Raw genomic sequence first — 21951 nt, 5'->3', positions numbered from 1 at the left:
TAAATAAATAATAATAAAATATATTTTATTATAAACTTGAGAAATGTATCACAATTCAGTACAAGTTGTTACTCTGGTATCTGCTTGCAGAACTTATTGATTCACATGCGGGGAAAGCTGTTTTGAAGCTAGGAGTAGAAAATTATGTTAGGGGGTTGGTGTCTTTAATCTGGGTGGAAAAGATGACTGAGTGGAATTGCTTATAGAATGTGCATGTGAGTAGTACTAAAAGTGAGTAGTACATATAAAAATAAAGTAATATGGGAAGTTATACTTTGTAATAATATTAGTTTGGAATAATATGAGGGGTTTGAAACATTTTTAGCATAGGGACATTGTTATATTTGACATACACAAGGAAATCAAAGTAGGAATTGGGTCATGACTGTAATTTGATTTTTAAGAGTGATAGACTGGAATGGAGTAACAGTGTGTGAAAGAAATGTGTTGAGATGTGAGTCTCTAGAATAGCAAATATTAAAGGACACTGAAACTATGGAAATGGGGTGAATGCTGGTGGAGAAATTCAATATATAGACCTTCTGACACTTCCAGAGAAGAGAATGGACTTTTAACTAGTTGAATTAAAGGATGATTGGAGAGGAAAAAGGAAAAAGTGACCATAGCTGACTTGAATCTGCTGGACACTGAAGTATCCAGAACTTGAGAGTAGGTAGAGAAAGATTTTTGTCAACTTATGCAGTAGTGCTGTAGCAATGGCAAAATACTGGACATGGCATTGTATAGAGGTAAGGGTGTTGCACAGTGTAAGTAGTTGTTCCACTGGCAATTACTGACCGTGAAACAGTTTGGTTTAATGCAGATATGAAGGAAGGGGATAGGAGCAGCAATGGAAGGCTGTCTATCTGTGTATTTAAAGGAAGTGCTAAAGGAATAGAAGAAAGTTAAGTAACAAAGTTAGGAAAGCTGTAAGGCATAAAAAATGGTTATTATAGAGTAGGGGGTGTGATGATCAGAGGATTGAGTATTTGGCTGGTTAGGAGGAAGGTTACCAGGGTAAGCAGGGGTGGAAAGGTAACCAGTATTAGGTGTTAATAAAGGTGATAAGAAATCTGTAGACATTCAAATGAGAAGTAACCATCACAGCCAGAATGCAGTACTCTAACCATGTCAGTCAACCTGCTAGACAGGGGTCCAGGGAAGTAAATATTGTGGTAAGAAATAGCCGGGAATTGTTATGGCTAGGCTTGTATACGCCCTAGGGACGATAGCCTAGTACCAACCTATGAACTTTCTTTCTACACTTGCACCCAAGCTCTGGTGGGATCTTCCCTCAAATCCTAAAGACCTCTGCAACTTCTCCTTTCAGGGAGAACTTAAAGAACATTTCACAGCACAAGCATGTTGTAAATGCTGTGCTTCAAGTTGCATAATCTGTGACACATATGTTCATAGGTTGGTACTGCCTGTCATATTTTCTAACTCCTAACATGTCACTGCTGTAAGTGATGTAAATGTTGTACATAGAAGTTTCTATTGACTACCTTCATTTTTTTCTATTCTGTATTAATTATGCCTTTGTTTTTAGTTTGCTCTTGTATTGTATTAATTATTTTTATATTTTCTGGGTTTGCATTCTGGGTTAAGACTTCAAACTGGTCGAATGGGACCAGTGCTCTACCCTAATCATCAATTGTATAAATAAATAATGCTGGTGAGGGCACAAATTACTGCTTAGGATGACTAGATGATAGCTTCCACCAACCCGCTCTTGCCCTTACTGGGGAATACCCAGGAAAGGGGAGCAAATTGGCCTGAATGATAGGGGAAGGCTTGATGGTCATCATGGTGGGGGAGAAAAGGACTTAGAAAGAAAAAAGCTTGCACCCTTGATATAATTTTCTCTTAACATAAAATTGGGGATACTTGCAGTGTAAGCCATAAGCCTGAGTTTCAATTTCCTGCTTACTGTGAAGTCATTTCATTGGTTTGTTTCAGCTATGGGCCAGCCAGGTACTATTTGAACTCACGCCCAGCTTGCTTGTGTATGGCCTGTTTTCATTTGTTGGGTCAGATCATCTATAGTATTACTTCTTTGACAATTGGGATCTTTCCATCTTTTTTTGAATGAGGCTTTGAAGGAGGCGGTTATGACCAGAGTCCTGAAACAACTTACTTTACACCTACTTGAGAACATGATAAGCTTGACGTTTACAGTCCTATGTATAACTTACCATCCAGTGATAAAGTAATTAAGAAAGTTGTGCACATGCAGCTTGATTCCATTCTGAAAGAAATTAGAGATTACAGCACATTTTGGTATTGATTTTATGCTGGACAGCAGTGGCTGCTTTCACTAGTGTTACGAATTATCTTCTGGTTGTGAGAAGTCAAGGTCGTTACTTAGTACTGGTCTTTCTTGATCTCTGCAAAGTGCTTAATAAGGCTGACCATGACAGCCTTTTGAAGATTTCTGTAGACTTTACCGCAGACTCTTAAGCACTATCTTTATTTAGTTTGAATCTTGACAGATATAGAAGGTAGTTTCTGGGGCTAGCCTGTGTCTTCCTACACTCCTACTTATGGAGTCCCACAGAGTTAAATTTTGGACTTGGTGTTGTCCACACATATATTTTGCATGGGAAAACTTATTTGATGGAAAAGTTTTTATTATTACTGTTATGGAGATAGTGAACAACTTTACCTCTCCTTCCCTAGGATAATATGTATGTTTTAAGTTCCTTAGCTGGCAGTCCGTAAGACATCTAGGCTTGTAACAGTCCAAGATATTATGCATGGCATTACATGTCCTCTAAAGGAACTTGGCTTGTCTGACCTTGAGCCCCCTTTGTTATTTACAGGGGTGATAAGTGTTAGCCAGATGAAAGATCTTGGTATTATTCTTATTGACAAGCTGATACTAAGTGACCAGGCATCAGTTGTGGTCAGTATTTTGTTCTACCAAGTAAAGAATATACCCCAGAAAAACACCTGATTTCACCTCAGGCCCTTTCCTGGGGTTTATTCATGGTCTGGTCTCCTCCCAGTTTGGCTGTGTGATGTATCATTACCTAGGTTTTTCTGACTCATTATTTGAGAGCCTCCAATTCGTTCAGAGTTGTACAGCACAACCACTAACTGGTACTTCTTGCTACAAGCGCATTTTGTTCATTTTGCAAAATATATACTGGCTGCTGGTTTGGTCTCAAAGCACATTTAAAGTTATTTTGTTAGTTTACATAGCCTTATATGACCTGGTCCCTCCTTACCCTAAAGAACATCTGCTCCCATTTGATTCAAACGTTCAATGTATTTCGCAAAATACCAACATGCTTGTTCTGTAATAAACAGATGCAAATTTCTTATGACGTTAACTAGGTTCATACACTAGCTGCCCCACAAATTTCCTTATTAGCTTTTATAATACTACAAAAGTGGCAGATGTGCAGTTGTGCATTTCTTAGTTATAATATACCACTGTGAATTTTCAGGACATGACACTGCCTCTCTTTTGCTGTGCTTTGTAAAGTAGTCTTTTTTTTCTTCTATTAGTTATAGCTGTGTGGCAGCACAGCTAGTAAGGATGTGCCCTGTTTACTTGCTGTTTAAAGACAAAATGCTGCACTGCAGCAACTTCTGCTTTTGGAACACTTTGATTCAGTTAGTCTGAAAGTGCAAAATCACAGTTCACCAAATCTGTCTGCAGGAATTGACCCTAGATCAACTTTGGTAACTCATCACTTCTGTAAGTTGCATTTCTCCCTTGCACAAATATTAGAATAATTAAGTCAGAGAATGTGGGATGCAGATGGGCATACCCACTTAAAAAAGTACTTTCTTAGAACTGTTAATGCTGGATTCAATCAAGTGCTGATTTAGGCAGTTTGCTTTGATTAACTGTGATTCCACGTTTTGGGATTTTATTTTTGATTTTGAACTGTTTGCATCTTTTATCCAGTAAGTTTACAACTGTATGTATAATAGAAAGCTAAGAACGTTATCAGAGTTGTATTTTATGGAAATTGGATGGATGTTTTCTGACATACCTAACTTGTTTAACAAAAGACATCCTAACCATTCATTATCTTATATGAAGAAGAGTGACTGTTGTCTATGGCAAAAATTGTGAAAATGATAAAAATCTTAAGTCTTTGAACAATTCAGAATTTGGTGTAACTTTAATAAGCAAAACATGGCCAGTTAGTTTTTACTGAAACAACTGACTTTGAGCCCTGAAAGTAGACTCATATGAGAGTTAAAGTGGATAGTAGCTATCATCTCAGAGGCTTCAGCCATTTTTTATTACCAGCCATTGTTTATACTCAAGTTAAATACAATTCTTTTTTTTTTTTACTCAGATGATTTTTATTTTAAATTTGCAATAAACAACAAATGAAAACTTGTCATGGATTAAAATCAGGTTAGATAATTATTAACTATATACAAATTTACATTTAGCCTGACATTTTAAAACTTGCGCAGATATAGTTTAATTAAAGTTCAATGGTACTTGCTTCATGAGGAGGTTAGATCCATTTGCAAAGTATCAATCAAAGTTAGAACTTTTTTTCCAAGGGTTTTTAGTCAATGGTCTAGGAAACAGTCTTAATTCTTTTGTTTTTATTTCCATTAAGGCTGTCCTCTTCAATAGACATATGAAATCTTCTTTGATAGGAGCTGTGGTAGAATTCCATCTCTTTGTTATGCATTTCCTAGCTATAGCTAGTATAGTCCAAAGTAAATGAAGGTCAGCCGTATTTGAAGAATAAGCATTATCAGTTATATTCAGTAATAACAAAGCCTTGGTCATGACAAAATTATCTGTATAAATCGCCTGCAAGAAATTAATACTTTCCATAAAGGGTTTAATTTTTATACAATCGTAGAAAATGTGAGACCAATCAGCTTTATTATACTGTTGACATCTCCAGCATAACCCATCATTAGAAAGATTGATATTTGAAACTTTATCAGGGGTTAAAAAGGATCTATGAAGGAATTTCCAGGTAAATATTCTCCAATAATGAGAACAAGAAGTTAATTTTACTGAGAGAAGTAAATTAGATTTATTTTCTGAGGTTAACTGAATCATATATCCTTTAGTAATATATTGCCAATATGCTGGTTTAGGTTGTGTTTTGTAATTTTTTTATTAGATTATTTATGAAGTACCATTTTCCAATTTCTTACTGTATACAATTTCAAACAGTCTGGATATAACATGTGGTGTATTTGAAAAAGAAGAATTATTTATTATCCTACATAGATCCTTGGAGTACATCAGTATATTCTGAAGCATTAACCATTCATGAGAATTCACTTTGTAAATTGACATCATGTATTGTAAATCCCATACTTGCTGTTTTTTAGACAGTGTAACCAACAGATTAGATTTTTCTGTCCCCAAGAGAGGAATATATCTCTATGAATTCTATCTGGAAAGTTTTTAGTAATACTGAAGGGAATTAATGTTGCAAACCAAAGCTTTAAATCCATATTCATGTTTATAAATTTCATAAAATAGTCAAATAAATGATTTATTAAATTTGTCTTAGTTTATTTATATTGTATTGATAATTTAAGGCCAGTGAGTGCCATAATATATTGTCCTTGTCTAGAAAAGTAGAATTTTTAAGTAAATTATTTTCATTTATTATTATAGTTGTATGTAACAATTTCCAATTAGACATATAATTTGGATTGATCCATTCAACCACAGTTTTAAGTAAAGTTGCTCTTATATAAGATTCAGTATCTGGGAAATTTATTCCTCCCTGGTCCCATTGTCTGATATGATGGCTATATGCAATTTTGTTTCTTTTAGGAAACCATAAAAATCTTAGCAAAATTTATGTTATTTTCTTAAGGTGAGTTTTCTCAGGAATTAGCAAAGTGGCTTGTACAACATACAAAATTTTAGGGAGAAGAATCATTTTAATTAACTGTAATCTATCTTCAAAAACTATAAATAACTTATTATATTTACCCACTAGAGAGTCTATTGTAGCTATGGTCCTTCTTTAATTAATATTCAATATATCTTCAATATTTTCACACAAGTCTATCCCTAAGTATTTTATTGTTGAGACATGTTCTCCTATGATATGATTCTTATCTATTTGAAAATACTTTTTTTTAATTTAATAATGAGTATTTAGACTTTTGTATATTAAATTGGAGTCCTGAGATCTTATGAAATTTCTTTATCAGATTATCTAATTCAACTGTTTCTTTTGAATTCAGTAGTGTAAGAAGTATGTCGTCCGCAAAGAGCATGATCTTGGAGTTATAGTGACCAAATATATTTATTCCTTTTATCTTTGGATTGTTTCATATTAATATTGCCAATAGTTCTATAGCTAATGCAAATAAAATGGGTGACATAGGGCATCCTTGTTTAGTACCTCTCGTAACATGTATAGCTTCTGAGGTAAAGGGTCCTAATTTAACATAAGTTAAATTGTTTTCATAAACCTTTTAAATAAATGTAATGAAGGAGATGGGAAATTTATAAGCTTCTAAGATTTTAATTAAATAATCCCAGTTCAAGGAATCGGAAGCTTTCTTGATATCTAGTCCAGTTATTAAGGTTTCTATATTTTCTTTGTTTAAATAATCAATTAATGTCAATATTCTTTTAATGTTATCATGTGGATGTCTATTTTGAATAAACCCAGTTTGGTCATAGTTGATAATTTCATTCATATGTTTTTTTATTTTTTTTTAACCAGTATAGACATAAATATTTTATAATCATTATTTAATAATGAAATTGGCCTATATGCATTGACTAACATCCTTGTTTTCTTTTAAAATGGGTATGATTAAGGAGTTTGAATTTTAATAAATGTTTTATGTAGTAATGAGGTTATATTTTTGGGGAATAATTTGTAAATTTCTGTGGTTAAGCCATCCATTCTGGGAGATTTACTAGTTTTAATTTCTTTGATTGTATCTATGACTTCTTTGTGCGTAATGGATTTTTGTAATTCATTTTGTAAGCTTTCAGGGATTGGTTTAATATTTGAAAACAGATTTTCTAAAAGGGGATGTTCTAGCAAATTATTGTTATTTTTAAAATGATTTTTGAAATGACACTTGAAAGCATCTAGAATATCTCCTATTTCCGAAACTTTCTTACCCTTTTCTTCATGTAGTATATTAACAATAGTATTAGCTTTAGATTGCATTTTAACTTTAACAGATAAGTTATGTAAGTGTTTTGGAGAGGTGGCATAAGAATTTATTTTTAACCTCTTCATGGCTAAATTAGTTTTGTGATTTAAGATTTCAATATATCTTTTATTTAAGCCTTCTATTGTCTTCTTATTCTCTAATAAATTTGGAGATTTTTTAGATTTAAATAATGTGAGCTTCCTTTGTAGTTCTTGAAGTTCTGATTCCCATTCCTTGATTTTATTTTTATACCAAGCAATCGTTTTTCCATAGATATAAGCTTTTAATGAATCCCATACCATTACTATATTCGCTTCTGAGTTGTAGTTAACATCTACAAAGAAATTGAGTTAATTCACTAACCATTGCTTAAATTCTTTAATTTTTGTAATATATGAAGGAATTCTAGTAAGAAAAGCAAGTGGTTTAAAATTTATTTGCACTTTTAGAACTAGAGAATTATGATCTCAGAGGGGGCAAGGAATTATTGTAAAGGAAGTAATTTTTGTTTAAAGATCCTGGGAAATATGTATGTAATCAATTCTGGTTTGGGTACCATATCTATAATCTTGATGGGAGAATACCAAGGAATTACCATCTATAACATTAAAGATATCTTTTAATTTTAAGGATTCGGTCCATTTTTTTTGGTAATTTTGAAGTAGCTGTTAGACGTGGAGATTTTTTATTAGTAGTTTCAGACATATCTGTAATACAATTAAAGTCCCCCCTATTATTAAATTACCTTTAAATATGCTTGTAATTTGAACTAAATGCTTTTTGACTGTCCCCATCCCAATACCCGGAAACCAGTATAGGTTTACTAGTGTCCACAACCTGTTACTAAACTTCAGAATGACTATAGCTATAAGGCCCTCATTGTCTATATATTTATGTATTATTTCAGGATTTAATAAATTGTTTCTCCATATAATTATTACCCCTCTCTTCTTTGTTTTAAAATTGGAACATGCTAAGGTCTTGAACTCACTTGGGTTCCATGTGAAATTATCATTGCTCTTGAAATGTGTTTCCTGTAAAAAAAATATTTGTGATCTAATTAAGTTTAGATATCTTAGTAAGTTAGATCTTTTATTTGGACTATTTAGACCATTAATGTTTCACAATAATATAGTAAGGTCCATATCAAATTATTTTGAGGAAATATTTAAAGGTGTCATTGACTTTACCTGAAATCATCCCCTCCTTAAAAAATAAAGTATTATTGATTAGTACATAATCAGTTATCTCAGTGAAGCATGTTGTCACTAAGATACTCAATAAGTATACATCAGGCTTGGTAAAAATAATGAACAATTTAAAAACTAAAATAAATACTAAAGTTAAAGTAGTTAGCTTATTAATCCCTACCCACCATGGAATGAAATACATTCCTAATCCAACAGATTGACACATCTGGTGAACTATCACTCTAACTTCCTTTTCCCATTCCTTTGAGCTCCATATGTACTGTAAATAATCAAGAAGTCTAATAAACAACAATTATTGTGATTTAAAAACATTTGGTTGTAGAAGGCATTGTTTAATATGAATTAACTACTATATCATTACCATCTAAACATAGAAAACAAATGCAGTTGAATTATACTAATTATTAACTTATTCAGCTCATTGTATCAACATAACTTTCCATATTGGATATGAATTCACTTGTTTAAACACACAGACACTTTAATCCTTAATCACAAGGCTTGCAAGCAATAACATAAATTAAAAAAGAATATCACATCTTATAATATATCAACATATGCTTTCAAGAACTGTTCATCAGATTTAAAAGAGACTGTATAATTACCTTATAATCTAAATATAGGCTTAATCTTATTATATTTCAGCTAATAGTTATAATAATGCTTTAGAAAGGCAGTCAAAAAAATGCATATGTTTAAATAATCTAAGTGGTGTAAAGCATAGTAGTTTCTATGAATGCGTTGATCAGGTACTTATATCATTTTAGTTGCTTGGTTTACTTTAATAATGATTTTGTTAAAATATGGTTCAAACAACAATCAGGTTTAATTTTATGTTCTCTTGTATGGGGTATAACCAGATAAGGAAAATCCAGCTTGTTTCCTAACGTGTGTTGTGAACGTGCTTTTGTAGGGTACGAGTATACCAACAGCCAATCAAAACCTTATCTACTCGTTATGACAACATTAAACTACTCTGCAATTGTAAAGATAGGAGAAAACTTTTTCCCTAGCTCATGCAAACTGCAGTCTAAATAGGCTTTTATAAAACTTCACGAGCACTTATTTCCCGCTCAAACAACTGCCTCGAAAACGGAAGAGAGAGAAAAAAAAAAGGCTCAGAACACTGACACTCTCCCTCGCAATGAGCACACCACCCCTGACCCAAAGACACTAGGGACAGCTCACATTGTGTCCATTGCACCTTTAACCCCACTCTCTGCATACTATCTGACCTCATACAACACCAATTCACTTGACCGACAGTGCTTCTCCAATCTGACCCGACACAACTGTACATCAGTTTCACATAATCTGCAACTATAACCAACAAAAACCACACCATTCGCTATCAATTCAGAAGGCAAAGCAGTACATCACCCGAATTACAACAGTTCCTGGCCTCTATCACACAGAGAAATCCCACCAATTATCCCTGACAAGTAGAGAACGCCAGATACTTCAACATACCCTGCCCAGAAAATCACTCCACTGGCAGCCAACTTCCCGAAATAGGAACAATCATTAAGCCATTCCAAATAACAACTATTTCAGTAATGCAGCCATCTAAGAAACCCAAACCCTACTTTCAGTAACAATTTTTTCCTCTAGCTGCAACAAGCACGCAATGACAGACCGGACAAGATTTCAAATAAGGCATAACCCTGGTGTACAGCATTTCTTCGTCAGTGCATCTGAGGCAAGAAGCAAAAAAAAAATGTTTTTCACCATAATACCAACAGCGATGATTACGGCAATACTCTCCAGAAGCATACACATTGTTTAAGGCCATTGCGAAGACCCCAGCTAATTATCAATGACTGCAATGTATATATTATGCAATAGGCTGTGGGCAGTATAACAAAGGTCAAAATAAATAGGTATGCAATAATTGTCATTTATGCCAGGGAAGGAAGTTGATGTTTTAATGCTGTAATGAATATAAATTAATGTGTAGTCTGTGTGTATTTGCAGTTCGTTAGATCACCTCTTCCATACATTACACTAATGCATCGTCCAAAGGCAGGACATTCATTTTCACTTAATTCAAATAATTCTATACTGTTCCCGATCACAGTATGTTAGTTATTTATTTTATTTTTATTTATTTTTATTTATTTGAAGTTTGGTTGCCAGGATGGTCCATTGGGCCGAATGAGCCCGTTTTCAATGGAGTCCTGGGGAGAAAAGCTCCAAGGATACAATAAAAAAACATAGTGAAATACAATATATAAAAACATAGTAAATGCAAGGAGAGTACATTTAAGCCAAAGTAAATCAAAGCAGAAATAGAAGGTAAAGCATAACAATATGTAATAGTTCACATCAGTTTACAAAACAAAATTTTTTTTTTAAGTCACTATAATCACTAAGATAGATATTTAGTTTAAGACAATAGTGTGAAGGTATGTACACAGAATTAAATGTAAGTGTTTATTTACTGTATGTAAGTTCCTGTAGAGGTGATCTGGTTATTGGCTAAGGGATAAGATAGTGGCTGGGAAAGTTAAGCAGGATGGGAACATGAGCATTCCCACAGTGTTTGTAAGTGTGAGTGAAGGAGAGTTTTAAAGGAGGGGAGACTGCAGGTGCTACGAATATGAGGTGGGAGGGAATTCCAGAGATGGGCTAGGGAAAAAGAGAGTAGGAGTTTGCCTGCTGGACGGGTTGGTTTGTGGAGTTTGATTAAGTTCTGAGTGTTGGTTCTTAGGGGTCGGCTGGGTATGTGAATAGTGAAGGTTGAGGCAAGAGAAGGGCAGAGGGGAGGGCTTGAATATGAGCTTGTGGGTATGAGTTAGTTGAGTGTAGATGAGGTAATTGGGAAGTTCTAGCCAATTTATCCTGTGAAGAGCAATGCAGTGATGAGAGGAGGATCTGTGGCCAGTGATGAATTTGGCGATTTTATTATAGCAGGAGGAGAGTTTTGTTTTGGTAGAGGATTGTAGATTGGTAAAGAGTGGGGCACCATAAAGGAGGGAAGGGGTGAGATATGTGGAAGCATGGAGGAATCTAGTGGATGGGGTGAGGAAGCGAATATGGCGATAGAACATACCAAGTTTCTGGTGAGTTTTTTTTATGTTACTTTGTATATGGGTGTCAAATCTAAGCTGATTATCAATAAGAATGCCTAATAGTTTAGCAGTGGGAACAATTTCAAGGGTAGTATTGTTGTGACTGGTTATGGAGAATGAATTTATGTTGATAGTTAAGGTTTTGGATGGGGTGAATATCATGAGTTTATTTTTTGATGGATTAAGAGCTAGATGATTATCTAGCATCCATTGTTCGGTGGTAGAGAAGGCATCTTGTGTTAGCTGTATCAGGGTGGGAAGGGAGTTAGCAGCACAGATAATTGTTGAATCGTCTGCATATTGGATGATTTTAGCATTAGGAATAGTGCGGTGGAAGTCGTTGATGAAAATGCTAAACAGTAAGGGACCTAATATAGAACCTTGGGGTACACCAGTGGCAGTGTTAAGAAATAAGGAAGTGGATTTCTTCCATTTGATGGCTTGTTGCCTATTGGAAAGGTAGCTAGTAAACCAGTTAATAGAATTGGGTTAGAGTTGTAGATTAGAGAGTTTAGTCAGAAGGAGAGAGTGAGAGATAGTATCGAAAGCCTTAGAAAGATCCAAGAGGAGTGTGGAAACGTTACAGTTAGAGTCGCATGCTTTATTTATGGTTTCAATGAAGGAGAGTAGAGCAGTAGTAGTGCTGTGACCTGGTCTGAATCCATGCTCTGTGGGAGTAAGTAGGTGATTGTTGAGATGGGGTAGAAATTGAATATGAATACATTTCTCAAGTAGTTTAGAGATGGGGATAGGATGGTAATAGGTCTAAAGTTGGAGATGTTATTATTGTTTCCACCTTTGTGGAGGGGAATAATATATGCTACTAATTACTAATATAGTTACTAATCGATCTAACATTTTAACATGGAATAAAATTTAGGTAGCATATTTAAAATGTAAAAACAAAAATAGAAAAAAAAAAACGTTTTATACGCACGTAGACTGACAACCACACACCAGTTTGAAACAATCAAAGCCAGTCAGATAAAGCATATGTATATTTACTCTACCATTACTAAATGATAAGCAAGGTAAACTCCAGATTTATATTATAGACAATTTACTACATGTAATAACTGCAACTCGAAACAAGTCTCTTTCTTAATATCCTCATTCACATCATCAATGAGGAAATACCTTCTTGTTACTTAATTTTAACTGACAGATCTCAATAGAGTTTCTCCATTTAAAAATGGGAATGTTTCGTAGCTACGAGAACATTTCATTAATATAGTCTACAAAGCCTATAAGTGCTACTGTATGACACTCAAACTGAAAATAACAATAAGCATTTTAATAAAAGGAAAATTAGTTAATTAAGTAATAGACATGACACTAATAGGCTGAAAACATAGTTATAAAACATAATAATTTAACTTTGATATTACTAGATTAAATAAATAGCTGTATTAAGTAGTATAAATTTTTAACATTTATGTATTAAAACAAAGAGAAGAAGAGAAACTTAATAGGATGATAAGACCTGTATAAATAGTTACAGGAAATGTACCTTTTCTTATATATATATATATATATATATATATATATATATATATATATATATATATGTATATATATGTATATATATATATATATATATATATATATATATATATATATATATATTGTGAATAAATGCATGAGATTAAAGGTATTAATACATAGTGAGACCATTTAGATGCTTTTAATAGTTAGGTTGCAGTTGACACTTTGAGAGACTCCGTAGAAGTTGGTACTTTGGATTCAGTTTTCTGTTTCTTTTTTTTTGACATCAGTCCAGCCATTTTTGTCAGTGGTTCTCTTCAGGGATGGGGATGCCCATTCCATATCTTCAGAAATGGTTGTAATGTTATTGTTTTGAATGAATTGCACGGCTTCTCCCAGAGTGTTGAAGGTTCTCATCTCACTTAGGTGCATTATTTTAATTTTTGCAGGAAAGGCTATTTGAGCTTTAATAGTATTCTGTTTTAGAGTTTTTATTAGAGAACATACCTTTTTTCTCTTTCCAGCACTTTAGTGGAGTAGTCATTGTGAAATCTTATTGTGTTCTGGTTATATTTTATAGGACTTTTCCTGTAAGCTGTTTTTAACACCAGTTCTTTGTCCATAAAAGATAAGAATTTTACTATAATTGATATTGGTGGTATGATGGATGTTGATGAAATTGTTGCTGAAGTTCTATTCCCCAGAGCACAATAGGCCCTTTCTATTCCAAAGGAAAAACCTTCTTTAAGATTTAGAACCTATGGTATCCAAGTGTTTAGGAAAGATATAGTGTCCCCTCCTTCTGTTTTCTCAAGTTGACCTTCTCTCTCTATTTTCAAAATCATCTAGTTTGTTAGATAACCAAGTATTTTGCTTCAAGAGAAACTCTGTGTTTCCTCCTCTTTGCGCCTTTGATCAATGTCAGTCAGTGAAGTTTCAATGTTTGTTAACTTTGACTGGTGTTGCTGAAATATTTCTTTGAAGACTTCTGTTTGTTTCTGTGAGTTCTCTTCTAGGTTCTGTAGATTAATCTTAAAATCATCAATTTTTGTTGATAATTCTTGTAATGTAGTAATCACCAGTTGTAGTTCCTTTTTTAGTGTCAAGTCAGCATGAGAATTCTTTAGGTTGCTCATCTCTTCAGATGCTGTGTATAGACTTCTAAGTAAATTGACAGGAAATTTCTTTTAGAAGTCCACCAAAATTTGTATTTAGTTGCTTTAGACTATTAACTAAGTATTTCTAGTAGTTTTGTTAGTAATAGGTAATTTAATTTCCTGAATTTAGAACTAATCTATGGAGCTCCAAAAATGCTGCTTTTCAGTTAGCCATTCAGGCCCTGCCCCCTTTAAATACAATTCTTGATAGATGGCAATGTCAGGGAATTTATTCATGTAAGAAAAGGGGAATAAGGCCATCTATGTGCTGCTAAAAACTGCTTCTACCTTGACTTGTAACAGATTTTAACTGTAAATGATGATAATAAAACTGCTGTCATCACAGTTGGCTTCGTGTGAAAAAAGCCTGATATATGGTTCAGACTGATAGCATATCAAAGTAGCTCAGATTTGGAGTACAATTCTGAAATTTAAAATTTGTCCAGTTTGCATATCATTCGGCATATTTTTGAACATTTGCAGTGACTATATAGGTTCATAGGACAATACTAGGCTATTGGCCCGGAGGCCTTTATAAGCCTAGCCAAGAATTTCACCCATGTTCCCAGAAAGTCAGCACCTATTTTCCCTGTCCAGCAGGGGCATAGATAGGATCCCAGGGGGTATATGTTCTGTTTCCAATCTAGTCGTCCAGGTTCCTCTTAAAGAGGGCTAGTGAGGTACTCTGCTTGACCTGGAGAAGAAGTCTATTCCACAGATGGGGGAGTCGTTGGGACATAAATCTCTCCCACCAACAAGTTCCATTAATGTTACAGACCAGGTTGTGACCTTGCATGCGGGTTGCGCGAGTGGAGTTTGACTTATGGATATGCAGCAACTTCATCAAGGCTGAGTCTGAGATGGCCTTGTATGCCAGACACAGGTCACCTCTGAGCAGTCTGTACGAGACTGAGTAAAGGAACAGGGCTTTTAGCCTATCTGTATAGGATAGGTGTTTGAGACCCTGGATTTTCCTGGTAAGGAACCTCTGTGATCTCTCCAACTACTGCATGTGCTTGGCAAGGTACATGCCGAAGGGGGCATTGTACTCAATAATGGATCTGTCAAGTGGGAGTACAGGTATGTTATGACTTCCTTGTTCCTGGATGAAATATCCATACTTATGAGGTGGGCCATGTAGAAAGCTTTCCATACAACGGAGGCAACATGGGCAAAAGTCAGGTTGCTATCAACCTGGGTGCCCAAGTCCCTCACAATTGATTGCGTGCTTAGTATGTTGGTATTAATGTGATACTTAGTGGGGACACCATTTTCCTTAAAGGGGATAATGATGCATTTCTTGACATTCAGTTTGAGGCCATACTTCTGGCACCAGTCATTAGTTTGGTTCATAGGTTGGTACTAGGCTATCGGTCCTAGGACCTATACAAGCCTAGCTATAACAATTCCCTGGCTGTTTCTTCCCATCCTATTTACTTCCCTGGACCTCTGTCTAGCAGTGCGACTGATGTGATCCCGGGGTGAATTTCCCTCTTGGAGGCCCTCTTGGAGGATGTTCACATCACTAGGAGAATTTATGACAGTGACCAGCTTGCAGTCATCTGCAAACTTGGTCAGCCACAGATCACTGGTTTTGGCTTGCACCTCAGAAAGGTGTATCCAGAACAGTAGAGGCCCCAAGACTGATCTGCTTGTTACGGTTCTACTACTAGAGGTGGCTTCCCTTATTTTCACTGAGTGAGTTCTATAAGTGAGCCAGTAAGCTACCCATCTGGTAACATATGGGTTGATGCCTAGCTGGGAGAGTTTATCTATTATTACTGAGTGGGACATAGAGTTGAAGGCTTCGGCTAGGTTAAGGTAGGCGGTGTGCCCTGTCTTGCCCTCATCCATGGCTTTGTTGACTGTTTCGAAGAAAGTGATCAAGTTTAACAGGCATGATCTCGCTTTGACAAAACCAAACTGTGTGGGATCAAGTGTTTGGAGGTTGCCAATGTCCTTGTTTATAAGGTCCATGACAATGCGTTCCATGGCCTTGCAGATCAGGCTAGTTAGGCTGATGGGCCTATAACTGCCTGGGCTGGTGGACACTCCACCTTTGTGCAGAAAGATGACCGTGGCTGTCCTCTATTCTGCTAGGAAGAAGCTGGTGCACAGGCTTTGGTTGAATAGGGTGCCTAGTGTTGCTGAGAGCTGTTGCCTGAGTTCATGTAGGACACAGCCAGGGATGTTGTCAGGTCCTTGGAGGCTTTATTTTTTTGCCTTTGAGAGGGCATTAATAACCTGATCCCTGGTGATGAGGGGAGGGGGACAGGTGCTAGCGTTGTCCTGGTTTACTGATGGGGGGTGGGGGTGAAGTTTTCACTGAACATGTCTGCCAGCAGGTTGGCTATATCTGTGGCGTTTGTGTATGTGGTATTCTTGACCACCGTTTCAGGGCAGATTTGGGAGTTACCTTTGAGATTGCAGATGTATCCGAAGAACACCTTGTGATTGTCCTTAGTGGATGTGCCCAGTTTGGACTCGAAGTTAGCCATAGAGGATTTCACCAGTGACCTTATTTGCTTGTTCAGACAACGGAGAGATTGCTTCCAACTTGGCACCTGCTCCTTCTTGGTCCCGGACAGCAATTTTTTCCTTTTATTATAGAGTCTGTTTATTGGTGCTGTCTACCAGACAGGTTTCACTTCCTTGAGGAAGATGATTTGGTCCTGTCAAGTATTGCTAAGTCCATGCAGCAATATAGGTGCTCATATAGTTTTTTTGGTGTAGGTTTGAACATTAGTGCTTGATTCAACTGAAGGGATGGTGGCTGTGAAGCTGCTTATACCTTCTCTCAGGAGGTTGTAGTCAGCTTTGGAAAAATTTTTTGTTCGACCCTGGCAAAGGGAGGGGGGGGTCAGGGGAGCTGGTGACTTTGAAAGTAATTGCTTTATGGTTGGATCTTACCAAGGAGGATGACACTGTAGGGGTACATGCTGGTTAGTATCAGGTCCAGGATATTTTCACCTCTTATGGGGGTGTCGACCAGCTGATCCAATGCATTGGCAATGATGAAGTCGAGGAATCTCTGGGTGTTCGTGTTTGAGCTAGAATATGTCTTCCACTCTATGGTTGGGTAGTTAAAGTTACCCAGGATCAGGGTAGAGTGTTGAAACTTGATGGATTCAAGTAAGTTCAGATAGGTGGAGTGGGCCTCCTGAGTCATGGTTGGTGGTCTGTAGCTAGCTATGATTTGAATAGGTGTTTTGTCAATAGTTAACTGGACCTAGAGTATCTACTGTACATCATACTGTTTGACCAGCCTGGAGGTGTGTATGTCTTTGATAACTATTGAAGCTCCACCTCCTTTGGCTTTGTAGCCCTCTGTTTGGGGTCTAAAAGTGTGGTAGGACAAGTAACCTGGTAAGGCTGGGATGCGCTCCTCAGCTTTGAAACAGGTTTCAGTGACTGCATAAATGTCAGCATCTTCCAGGGCGAGGAATGCTTGCAATGAGTGCAGTTTCATGTTAAGACTCCTAGCGTTTAGCAGCATGACCTTTAAATTTTGTTTAGAAGAATTTTTCACGTTGGGAATTTTGTCCTCATGACTTAGTCTAAAAAGGCACTATGGGGCAGGAAAGAGTCTTTCCCAGAAACCTGAAGCCCAGGAGAGAGAGAGATGAAGGCCATCTCTGGCAAACCATCGTGGTCTGTCATTCATGTCCTCTGAGGCTGTCAGGTACTGGATCCCCTTGGAATGACACCAGAAACTAAGCCAATCATTTTCTGTTTGTACTGAGGCAACCTTTTTGGGTGATGGTAGGATGCTGCTTAATGGTAGGGACATACCTGCCAGGGACACATATTCAGTGAGCTCAATCATGTTTCTCTTCATATAGTCCAGGGAGGTACAGCTCAAGTCATTCACACCGACATGGACTATGACAGAGTCATAACAGTACCTGTTGTTGAGAGACTTGAGTGTGTGAGTGATATGGTGGATTCTAGCACCTGACAAGCAACTTACAGTGACTTTCCCCTTGTCTAGTTTGGTGAGGAGCACATCTCTTTGTCTCATGATAGAGTCTACTATGACTAGTATGTTGGGTTTGTGGCGGGGCCTTAGAGGCAGGCATGTGTACTATGTGTGGTGCTTGGTGCAGTGGGTTGTATTGTGTGTGTGTGTGTGTGTGTGTGTGTGTGTGTGTGTGTGTGTGTGTGCTTTTGCCTCGGGGGTCTCTTTTGTTTAGGTATGTTTTTGTGGAGAACCTCCACATATGTAGGAATGTATTGTACAGGTGTGGGTGGTGTTAGAGGTGAGCTGCCTGTGGTGTTTGTGCAGACAACCTTCTCAGTGCCAGATGTGTACTGGCTTCTGATTGAGACAGCAAGGATTCTAGGTTCTTAATGTAATTGCATCTCTCACATATTGTGTTCCTAGGTGGTAGAAGAAAAGCGCTGTCCATGTACATGAGACAGTTGCTACACTGTCTTAGGATGCCCATATCAACAAGACTAGCAGGAGAAACCACAGGAAATTGAACGTTCATGGTTGTCATAATCTGTGGAAGAGAGGTAAAGGATGGTAGACTGGGTACTATGAGAGTAGAGTATCTATAGGTGTGCGTAGGGCTGGATAAAATCACAGTAGTTGCAAGGGAGGGCATCAGTTACACAGAAGTGCTGGTAAGGGAAAAAAATGCAACTGAGATACCTTGCAATGAGTTAAAACAACACAGCGGCAGTGTGCAATGAGCAGACAAGAGCAACACCCTGCAAACACAGGGTATAAATACCAGAAAAGATGGAAGAATCTAGAAGCTTGAATTACTACCCAATCCTGCTAGCCCCTGCTCTTTCAACCAATCACTCATGCTAGAGAAGGTCAGGCAACCCTGTTCTTCTCACTAACGGCAAAGACAAGACACTACCAGCAGAAGATGGCTGCCAGAAACACAGGAAACTCAACAAGCAAAACAAACAGGCCTGGATAACAGAAGGCCTCTGTCAAGACTATGCTACCTGACTAGAATATAGAAACCTCACAAAATCTGCACAGAAAGCACAGATAGAAAATACAACTCCTAGAATGAAAAAGCAGTTTACTGTTAAGTAATTGAATAAAAATGCAATTACCATAATGAAACACTATCTAGCAATGAAAATGCAGTTAAACAGTATAAAACAGTACAAAAGTGAAACAGTTAAAAAAGCTTTATAACAGTGCAAAATATAGTAGATTAGTGTGTCCAATCCACCTACAATGAAACATATTGCTTTTCAAGGCTGTAATTGCACTTCTAAGGGAGTTTGTGTAAATGCTTATGTAAACTTTTTGTGTGAAAAATTCTTATTTTTGATTGAAATGTTTACTCACTTTTTGTGTATTTGAGTATATGGGGTAGGACACTATGCTTGTGAGAGAACATCAATGGTTTACATACCTCAGGGCCACTTGTTCTCTAGCTTAGCTTTTGCCTACTAAAATGTCCAGGGTTCACTGACTGAATTTGAGGTCTCATTCTTAGCTTACCATTGGAGCAACCACCAGTCTCCACAGACTCACATTTCCCAGTGTACAAGAAGAAGCAGAACATTGTCAGGGAGTCTTTGGGTTTCCATACAGCTCCTTTTTTGCCTCAGTCACTGGTGGGTGACTCTGCTATAGCTGCTTGTTGCTCTTAATGCCACTCATCTTTTTTCCCCTAATCCCCTTGGTATTGCAAAGGTAGCCACCAAAGACCAGAGCATAGCCACAGCCTGTGTGACTGTAGGGATGCTCATGGTGGGCAGTGGAGAACTACTCTTGTCTGGCTTAGGAGAAGGGGCAGGTGGAGGTTCTTCACTTAGCCTGAATAGATGTTGCTGGCAGCAGTATGCCTTCTGTTTGTCAGTCATTTTTCAGGGAGATTCCCAGGAAAAGTGAACACAGTGAGGAAAGCTTACTGTCTGTTGTTACCATTTCTGTGGACAGGAAAGATTTACAGGGTTTTGCTAAGGAACTCATTAGTGTTTTTTCTTTGTCTTTTTGTTCTTTTGTTAAGAAAAGAAGAGAGTTCCCTCTTTTTCTGACATGGATTTTTTGTCAGAAGAACAGGCATTGCTGCAGGAGGTTTGTGTTTCAGGAATTTCTTCTCATTGTGAACATTCTGATTCAGAGGAAAGTATGATGGTTTCCTTGCTGAAGATGTATCTTTTTCTGAAATTTTATCTAAGATGAAAGAGAATTTTCAGTGGGAGCACAAAGAAATTCCTGTGACACAGAAAATGTATTGCGATGTGTTACATTTAAATATGCCTAAAGCTGTTGCTATTCCCACTTGTAATGCCTGCTTTAGAAAATGTTTTCCTCACTACTTCTGGCTTCCATGATAGCCAACATCAAGCCCCTAGGAGCTCTGACAGGTTATACAGGGTAACTCAGTATGTAAGTATTTTTTGTAGTAAGTATTTGTTTTTTAATCCAGAAGTAGATTCAACAGTGACTGCTCCTGCTAAACAGATTTGTGCTGCTAACCCCATTTCTTCAGACAAGGGTGGGAAAATCAGTGGATAAATTGAGGAAAACAGTATATTCATTTAGGACTTTGAGATTCAGGATTTTAAACTGTCAAGCTCATAAGCTAATGTTTTTATTTTTATATTTTGAGAGCATGCACAGGTTATTGATTAACCTTCTTTCCTTCCTTCTGAGGTAAAAAATATGTACTTGCTTCTGTAATAGATGTTTCTCAAGGTACTAACCATATTTTTAATGTGTGTTTAGAGAATGGGTGACCTGTAGCTCGCACCCTGATTGGAGAATGAACGTTCTCCAGCAAGGTGTTAATCTACAAGTAATGTCTGCTGAAAAATGAGTCCACTGCTTCATAGCAGCATATCAAGCTGCCGGGGAGCTCGGACTGAAAAAAACTATTGGTTGCCATTATTTTATGCTCACTAAGCAGCAGACCTCTCAACCATACTGAATTCCTTGTTTTTTACCGGTTTTGAGGTCAAAATCATGGGGTGCCACGAATGCCTGAGTGACCCCTTTAATTTCCAAATTTCCCAGGTTGTTTTCAAACTTTTTTTTTTTTTTGGCGAATTTTTGCTGATGTCATTACACGCAGGGGGCACACAGAATGACGTCAGCTTCAGGAGCAGACTGCCAGCCTGGTGGAATTTGGCTGAGGGCTGGAGGAGGTGTGTACTAACTGTCTGACTGTTTATTTCCTTATGGCAACGTGTAGGGGTGAGAGGGGCAGGTGGCAAAACTTTCACTTAACAGTCATTTTTCCAGTCTTCTGTGTTCTGTCTACTCCTGTCCACAGTAAGTTTACTGTGTTTTTTTTTTTTTTTTTTTTGCCATCTCCATTCACAAGGAGAGTTTGCAGCGCTGCTGTTGATCTAGGAGGGGGGGGGGGGTGCTATATTTACTAGTTCTGCTGCAAGGAGAAGTCCAGAGTTCACTGATGCTTGCTTGTTTAGTCCAGAGATCCCTGTATATTGAGTGTGTGTTTGTTTAGTACAGAGTTCTCTGTATATTGCATGTGTGTGTGTGTGTGTGTGTGTGTGTGTGTGTGTGTGTGTGTGTGTGTGTGTGTGTGTGTGTTTAGTCCAGAGTTCTCTGTATATTGTGTGTGTGTTTAGTCCAGAGTTCTCTGTATATTGTGTGCGTGTGTTTAGTCCAGAGTTCTCTGTATATTGTGTGTGTTTAGTCCAGAGTTCTCTGTAGTGTGTGCGTGTGTGTGTGTGTGTGTGTTAGTGTTAGGTATAACTGGTGGTTAGAGTTACTCAGACTCAAACCCTGTACCTTAGGTACAAGGAGCAAGAGCCTAAATTCTCTAGCCGTACCACCACTACTTGTGATTCAAGGAGTTAAGTCCAAAGTTTTACAGAATGTTTGGCTCATACTTGTGGTCTGATGTTCTTCGTGTTTCACTGTTGCACTCATTACATTTGGGT

General features: G+C 37.0%; 1 protein-coding gene across 1 annotated transcript in view; it reads left to right on the top strand.

Annotated features, from left to right (window-relative positions):
* The window catches only part of ADCY3 (adenylate cyclase 3), a 2166879-nt gene that overhangs the window by 1655853 nt on the left and 489075 nt on the right, over positions 1–21951 (top strand). The gene's annotated exons all lie outside the window — the stretch shown is intronic.

Source organism: Protopterus annectens, chromosome 2.part1, assembly GCF_019279795.1.
Source record: "Protopterus annectens isolate FY-2018-M chromosome 2.part1, PAN1.0, whole genome shotgun sequence".
Lineage (NCBI taxonomy): Eukaryota > Metazoa > Chordata > Ceratodontiformes > Protopteridae > Protopterus > Protopterus annectens.
Note: the sequence above shows the minus strand (reverse complement) of the source record. Positions and strands in the feature narration are given on the sequence as shown.